General features: G+C 39.2%; 1 long non-coding RNA gene across 1 annotated transcript; it reads left to right on the top strand.

Annotated features, from left to right (window-relative positions):
- The first annotated feature begins 4290 nt into the window (after positions 1 to 4290).
- On the top strand, positions 4291 to 5369 carry LOC118761020. Its single transcript, XR_004997105.1, has 3 exons — positions 4291 to 4315; positions 4710 to 4711; positions 5252 to 5369. It is a non-coding gene; the product is annotated as an uncharacterized LOC118761020 (long non-coding RNA).
- The last annotated feature ends 3043 nt before the right edge of the window (positions 5370 to 8412 follow it).

The raw sequence follows: 8412 nt of genomic DNA, 5'->3' as shown, positions 1-8412 counted from the left end.
AGTTTACTACTAGTTAGGGTTTTAATACGGAATAGACAGAAGGAGGAAAAGGAGGAGTTGTCTGTGTGCGTGTGTGTGTGTGTGAGGAGAGAAAGAGAGAGAGAGGCAAGGGAGATGGTGTAGTTAATGCTGCTGTTTCGTTGTAATTTTTATTTTTAATATATATATGAGTGGCAGGACGTTTTAACGTGACTTTAGAGACTTTCATAGTGTCAATATTAAAACATGAGACACCTGTTGTCCACTTAACTGCCATCTATAAACGTATAAATATATTAATATACAATTTCAGACGGAAACCTTTCTTAAGTCTTTCACTTCGTATGGTTTTCATCTCTCTCTCTCGCTTCCATTCAATCAATTTAATTTTCTAACCTTTCTATCCCATACTCACAACTATAACTCGCCACCACTTCCCTTTACTTTCAAATCCTCCCTACCTGGTTTCTTTCTCTTTCTGATTGGTCTGTTACACACACATACACCTTTTAAAATATTCTTTTCTTAATTTTTACTTCATTTTCTTGTTCACGCGCTTTCTATTTTCTTTCATCTCCGTTAAAAGAAATTTTCCCAATGACACTCTTATATTTTTTCATTCAGTCCATCCATCATTTAGTTAATATTTTTCCCGTCTTCACTACATTTCGTTTTTCCTTCCAGCAGCTTTGGTCACCTTTCTATAAACAATATCTCACCACTCGAGAACATGACTTCCGAAAAGTTTTTTTTTTTTAGGTTCAGAATTTGTCGAAGCATAGTACAGGCGTCAGTTGTGAGCAGTCAGGACACTGTATCCTCTAAATATCCAATGCTTTCCGAAATACACTAACACTTGCTGACGTGCCTATAAATCCGTTCCTCTTTACGACTTTCAGTGTTCACTATTTTTGTTTTATTCTGTGCACTGTGTATGTACTTCTATATTTTATTGCTTTCTTTACTTCACTTAAATGTCTGTTTTCTGTTCCCGTTTTTAATCTCTTCCGACGAGTTGTAGTGCACCTGAGCAGTGTATACAATAAGTTCATTATTATTATTACTAGCATACCCGTGCCGTCAAGTGTCGACAGTTTTATTAATGAAATGTGGAGTAGATGAAACAAAGGCGACTGAAGAAGGGGAATTTTCCTTGCATTGTATGTCCTGTACTCTATTTTTTCATTGTTTAAGAAAAATGTCCATTTCCTTGGTTTTGTGTTTATGTTTTCCTTTCTCATTGTGTTCGACGTTTTTTTTGGTGTCCTGTACCCATATATGCATGTATATATACATGTAGAGGTGGGTACGTACATATATGTATGTATATATGCATGTTTTATTTTATTTATTAATTTATTTTATATATATATATATATATTTATTAATTTATTTTATCTATATATATACATACAAGCACCATCCGTTCGTGTCCGTTGTTAATATCGCCTGGCCCCCGTGCCGGTGGCACATTAAAACACCATCCGTTCGTGACCGTTGCCAGCCTCGCCTTCGTGGCCGTTGCCAGCGCCGCCCCGACTGGCCTCCGTGCCGGTGGCACATAAAAGCACCATCCGTTCGTGTCCGTTGCCAGCCTTGCCTGGCCCCCGTGCCGGTGGCACGTAAAAGCACCATCCGTTCGTGGCCGTTTGCCAGCACCCTCTGGCACCTGTGCGGGTGGCACGTAAAAAGCACCCACTACACTCGCGGAGTGGTTGGCGTTAGGAAGGGCATCCAGCTGTAGAAACACTGCCAGATCAGACTGGGTCTGATGCAGCCTTCTGGCTTCACAGACCCCAGTTGAACCGTCCAACCCATGCTAGCATGGAAAACGGACGCTAAATGATGATGATGATACGTATCATCTTTCAGTTTCCATCAACCAAATTTACTCACAAAGCACTACCTTATCAGAAGGCTGTGATTGGTTGGGTTGCATATTGGCGCATAACAGTGCAAGAGACAAATTGCGCCAATACCAACCAATCAGAGTAGTGGACACAACAGGATCCAGTAGGGCGGCCGACGGCTAGCTGATGCTTCACCACCATGAGTGATATCCATACTATGGTGGAAAAGGCAAGCCACTGGATTTGGTTAAAAAGAGCGGACAAGCAGTGGCTAGAAGAATATTGAGCGAAATTTGAGAGCCAAATGGTCTAACAGGTGAGACCTCATTTCAGTGTGGAGAGAGGGTGGGGCGCAATGATGCATCCATTCTCTCCTTATGACCCCATACACTTGCTGGCATCCAGAGTGTGGAGCTTTCAACTGATAGCGCTTGCATGTGCAAGTTGTTTGCAAAGTGAGTGTGTGTGTATGTATGTGTGAATATATATCATCTTCAACATCATCATTATTGATTAACATCCGTTTCCATGCTGGCATGGGTTGGACAGTTTGACTGGGGTCTGGAGAGCCAGTGGCTGCACTGGGCTCCTGTCTGGTTTGACAGAGTTTCTACAGCTGGACGCCCTTCCTAACACCAACCACTCTGAGAGTGTAGTGGGTGATTTTTATGTGCCATACATATGTATATATTAAGATGTACCCAGTTAAGCTATGGACACATAAGAGGTGCAGCAATATCAAAGGAAGGCTAACTGGGAAGATAGTTTTTGTATGTGGCTGAAGCTCAGGAGCAATAAACATTGAAAATGTGCAGAGAACAGCTTCCGCCACATTCCAGGGAGAAAAGCTAGAAGTAGTTGATAACTTCCGTTACATTGGTGACCAAGTCAGTAGCATGGGAGGGTGCACTGAAAGTGTAGCTGCTAGAATAAGAATAGCCTGGGCAAAGTTCAGAGAGCTCCTAACTCTACTGGTCACAAAGGGCCTCTCGCTCAGAGTAAAAGGTAGACTGTATGACGCATGTGTATGAACAGCCATGCTACATGGCAGTGAAACATGGGCCGTGCCTGCTAAGGATATGCGTAAGCTCGCAAAGAATGAAGCCAGTATGTTCTGATGGATGTGTAATGTCGGTGTGCATACTCAACAGAGTGTAAGTACCTTGAAAGAAAAGTTGGACCTAAGCAGCATCAGATGTGGTGTGCAAGAGAGACGACTGCGATGGTATGGTCATGTGACAAGAATGGATGAGGATAGCTGTGTGAAAAAGTCCCACACCCTATCAGTTGAGGGAACCTGTAGAAGAGGTAGACCCTGGAAGACCTGGGATGAAGTGGTGAAATACAACCTTTGAACGTTAGGCCTCACCGAGGCAATAACTAGTGACATTTGGAAATATGCTGCGCTTGAGAAGACCCAGCAAGCCAAATGAGACCATAACCTCGTGGCCTATACCAGAGGTGTAACCAGCCCACTTATGCGTACCTTTCCTTCATTGGACACTAAACTCTGCTTGCAAAGACTTGTTGAGGCAAGTGAAATCGAAATCAAATTCGATGACTGGCATCCATGTTAGTGGAGCACTAATAGCACCATCCAAGCGTGATCATTGCCAGAGCGGCAAACTGGCTTCCATGTTGGTGGAACGTAAAAAGCACCATTCGAACGTGATCATTACCAGCATCTCCTTACTGGCACTTGTGCCGGTGGCACATGAAAAAACATTTGAGCGAGGTTGTTGCCAGTGCCGTTGGACTGGCTCCTGTGCAGGTGGTACACAAAAAGCACTATTTGAGCGTGGCCATTGCCAGTACCGCCTGACTGGCCCTCTTGCTGGTGGCACATAAAAGCACCCGCTACACTCTCGGAGTTGTTGGCATTAGGAAGGGCATCTAGTTGTAGAAACTCTGCCTGATCAGATTGGAGCCTGGTATAGCCATCTGGTTCGCCAGTCCTCAGTCAAATTATCCAACCCATGCTAGCATGCAAAGCAGACGTTAAACGATGATGATGATGATGATGATATATATGTATGTATGAATGTTTGTGTGTCTGTGTTTGTCCCCCCCACACACACAATCACTTGACAACCGATGTTGGTGTGTTTACGTCCCCGTAACTTAGTGGTTTGGCAAAAAGAGACCGATAGAATAAGTACTAGGCTTACAAGGAATAAGTCCTGGGGTTGATTTGTTCAACAAAAAGTGGTGCTCCAGCATGGCTGCAGTCAAATGACTGAAAAAAGGGTAAAAGAAAAGAAAATATAAAGAATGTACTACATGTATGATGTGTCAACCTCCACAATAATTGCATTGTAGTCACTTCAATAACAGGTGCTCATGAAGGAATGCTCTTCCTAATACCTCACATGAAGCTTGCTCCAAATGACTGCAACCTTCATTTGGGAATCTGTTCAGTTCCATGTAAGACTGTCCTACACTCTGACAATAAATAAAGCTCAGGAACAACATTTAACAAAATTGTAGTGGAAGATTTAAGGCAGTCATAAAGGCCACAGATACACAAGAAACTGATTTCCTTAAATGTTCTGATGGTTCCCTAGATGTTATAGATAATTTTTGCTACCTATATGATCTAATTAGCAGTGGAGGAAGTTGTGTAGAAAGTGTAATTTCTAGAATAAGAATGGGATGAAGAAAGTTCAGAGAGCTTTTATCTCTATTGGCAACCAAAGATCTCTCTGTGTGAAGGGAAGAGTATATGATACATGTGTACAAACTATGATGCTGCATGGTAGTAAGACATGGGACCTGAATGCTGAGGACATGCAAAGGCTGGAGAGAAATGAAGCTGGTATGCTCCCTTGAATGTGCAATGTCAGTGTGCAAGTGCAACAGGGCATTGGTGTATTGAGAGAGAAGTTGGGCATAAGAGGAATTAGATACAGTGTGCAAGAAAGGAGACTGCGTTGGTTTGGTCATGTGACATATATGGATGAGGACAGTTGCACAAAGAAGTGCTGATTACCTAAAGTGGTGGGAAGTTATGGAAAAGGGAGACCCAGGAAGACAAAGAATGAAGTATTAAAGGCCGATCTTAAGACATTGGGTCTTATGAAGGAAATGACAGAAGACCAAGATATGGGACACATTGCTATACTTGAGAAGACCCACCCATCAACCACAACAGAATTGAGATCCTAAAACCAAGGTGTTATATAAAAAGCATTGGTGTGGGTGCTGGTGTCACATCAAAAGCACTGGTGATGGATGATGCCATGTGAAAAGAACCCAGTACACTTTGTGGAGTGGTTGGCATTAGGAAGGGTATCCAGACAGAAACCAAGCCAAAACAGACTATGGAACCTGGTGCAGCCCCTGGCCTTGCTAGTTCCTGTCAAGCTGTCCAACCCATGCTAGCATGGAAAACATGCATGAAATGTTGATGATGATGTAAATAGTAAACACTTAATCAATATATATGAATAATTTTTATCTTTTTAATTCAGCTTTTATTTCCTTAAACTATAAAGCACATCATATCTATCAAATGAGGTAAATAAGCAATCCTTATTAAAAGGCAGGATATCAAAAGAATTTTTTGAAACACTTTGCTTGTATTTAATATAACTAACATAATGCTTTCAAATATGGACTTATACTGTAGAATTTCCATGGGTCCTGCTAGTTATTATTGTTGTTATTATTTACTTTTAATCTGCATGTTTGTTACAATCACTTGCCAAGACACACCCAGTGGTCTAGGGATAAGAGATGTTACAGTATGACTGAAAGCTTGGGAGGGGAAGTGGCAGGGGCAGTAGCGAAATATCTTCATGTAATACAGCACAGACATTTAAATCGATATCATTATGTTTGGCTTTTGCTTTGTAGTTGTACAAGTTGACTCCAAGTCTCACCCAGAGACTTCAAGGGACAAGTTAGCAATTCAAGTTGGTGTTATGACTAGAGTGCCATATTTTTGGTTTTGCACATTCTAGAGAATGTCTGTCAAAACGTAAGAAAATTAGAAGTTTCTTTTAAAAGTGATTTGATGACAACATGCTAGTGTAATCTTAAGACGACAGTAAGAGGTGCTATCATGTATGTTTAAAAGTACTTTTGACAATGTTTACTGATTAAAATGTTTTGGGAATGTTTGGGAATTACATAGACAATATTTTTCATAGGATATGAGCAGTTCCCATGAGCATTATTTTTTGAATTTCTTCCATTTTTGGATTTCCTGGTGTCTAAGATAGGTAGCAATTAGTCCCTTTTACTATCATTCCCAGGGCACCTATGATAACAAGCATTGTCTTACACATTTTACCATTTTCTATTTCAATATCTTTATACTTCCTCAGCTTTTGGTAGGTCTTGGCAGACACATTTATGTTGATTGGGACAGTCATATCGATGAGGTGGCATGATTTTTCTTTGAAATCCTTCAATATAATGCTTGGCCTATTTGCATCTCTCTTTGTATCAGTTTGAACAGTAAAGTTCCAAAGGAGTGAGATGTGATCATTTTCAAACACTGGAGGTGGTTTGTGTTCCCACCAGTTTTTGTTATGGGGCAGGTTCAATTCTTTGCAAATTACCCAGTGAATATACTGTGCTGCTCTATCATGCTTGTTGAGATACTCTGTGAGTGCAAGAGACATGGAGACAACATGATATTGATGTTGTTTACATATATGACATGTTGGGCTACTGCCATTCTTTAAGATGTTGGCCTGATAGCTTCTTGTAGGTAGGCATTTATCTTGGGCTGCTATGATAAACCCTTCTGTCTCTGATTTTAAGCCAGAAGACACTAACCATTAACAAGTAAGGGCTTTGTCAACATCAGTATTATTAGCTCTCTTTGGGTATTTGCCATTGTGAGGTTTTTCTTGCCATTTATCAGTAAGATTATCTAAAGCATGAGTTTTAGCAAGGGTTTTCATACATAGCTTTTTCTGTGTTTGTTTCTAGTGTGAGGTTTTCTTGTTTTCATGCTTTAAGATAAGTTTTAGCATTCAGACATCAGAGTTTTTCAAGTAAGTGTTTAAGCCAGTTGTGGCACTCTTCATTGTCAATTCCTGTTGTAAAAGTCCACAGCCATCCTCTTTTCTTGGCAGGTAAAGTCTTTCTATATCTGCCCTAGGGTGGTACATTCTATTCATTGTCAACGATTTTCATATTTTTCTGTCAAGATTACAAATTTCAGTAATTGACCAGTTAATAATATTGAAACTGTAAGTCACAACTGGTTTGGCTAAAGTATTGATTGCTTTAATCCTGTTTCTTGCATTCATCTCTGTCTTGAGTATTGCTCTTACCCTGTGATAATATTCTTTCCTGATCTTTTCTCTCGTCACTGAATGTTGCTCTTTGCTGTTCTAACTCCTTTATAACATTCTGTAGGTCAAGCTTAATGATATTTCTTTCATTTTATCTCTGATAAAGGTAGCTTTTGCACATATATCTAGGCCAAATTTCATCCTGATGTCATCACTGAATTGTTTTACAATTGCTAGTAAGTCCTGTAGTTGTTGGTCATTTTTTGCAAAGAGCTTTAAATCATCCATGTGAAAGAGATGATCTATATTTTTATCAAAAATTTTATAGCCATATTGGACATCATTGAGCAATTTCAAAAGAGGTATTAAGGCAAGATGAAAAAAAAGTGGTGATAGAGAGTCATCCTGGAAAATGCCACATGAAATTCTTACATCAGCATTCAAAGATATATTTTCACTATTCAAAGTCAGTGTAGTTTTCTGTGATCTCATACTTACAGATAAGAAGTTTCAAAGAGTAGGTGCTATTTTATACATTTTCAAACTTTTTTCAATCCATCCATGTAATAGACAATCAAAAGCTTTTTTATAGTCTATCTAGGCCATAGTTCTTATATCGTTTGTAACAATCTTCCAAAATCATATGATTCATGAATAACTGATCTTTATAACCATAAAACCTACATTTACATCTTTTTGTTTATTAGGGAAGATGCCACTTTCTATTAAAATGTTGTAAGTATATTCAGTCATGACAGATATATTTTATACATGATGTTTAAGCAGTTTATGGGTCGGTAATTTTTTGGTTCATTTGTTTCTTCATTTTTTGGGAGTAGAAATATAACACCATTACCTAATCAAGAGGGAGTCATATTAAGTTGCTGCAAAACATTGTTGAAAGCCTTGTCAGCAGTTCATGACTCTCTGGGAAAGCATTCAACAAGAAGTTAAATTGCAAACTTTAATTGCATAGAACATGAGGTAGTGTTGAAAATCTATCATTGAAATTCTTTTCAATCATATTATTCATGAGTAACTGATCTTTACAACCATAGAACCCACTACTGTGTACTACTATATAAATGAAAAGAAAATATCTACTATATAAATGAGAGTGCATGGGGTTAAATATATGTATTTAGCCCTGAAAGGCTCTGAAATGGTGTGTCCTTGAGACAAAATGAATTCGATTTTTGAAATAGTCATTTCAAAGAGAAGGTTATCTATAAATAATCATCAAAATATAATTTGCTAAGGGAAATTACTCAACTTTCAGATCATCAAATCTCCCACTCTCTATCTGTCACCATCATGCTCTCTCTCTTTTATGC

The sequence above is a fragment of the Octopus sinensis genome, unplaced genomic scaffold (assembly GCF_006345805.1).
Source record: "Octopus sinensis unplaced genomic scaffold, ASM634580v1 Contig04997, whole genome shotgun sequence".
Lineage (NCBI taxonomy): Eukaryota > Metazoa > Mollusca > Cephalopoda > Octopoda > Octopodidae > Octopus > Octopus sinensis.
Note: the sequence above shows the minus strand (reverse complement) of the source record. Positions and strands in the feature narration are given on the sequence as shown.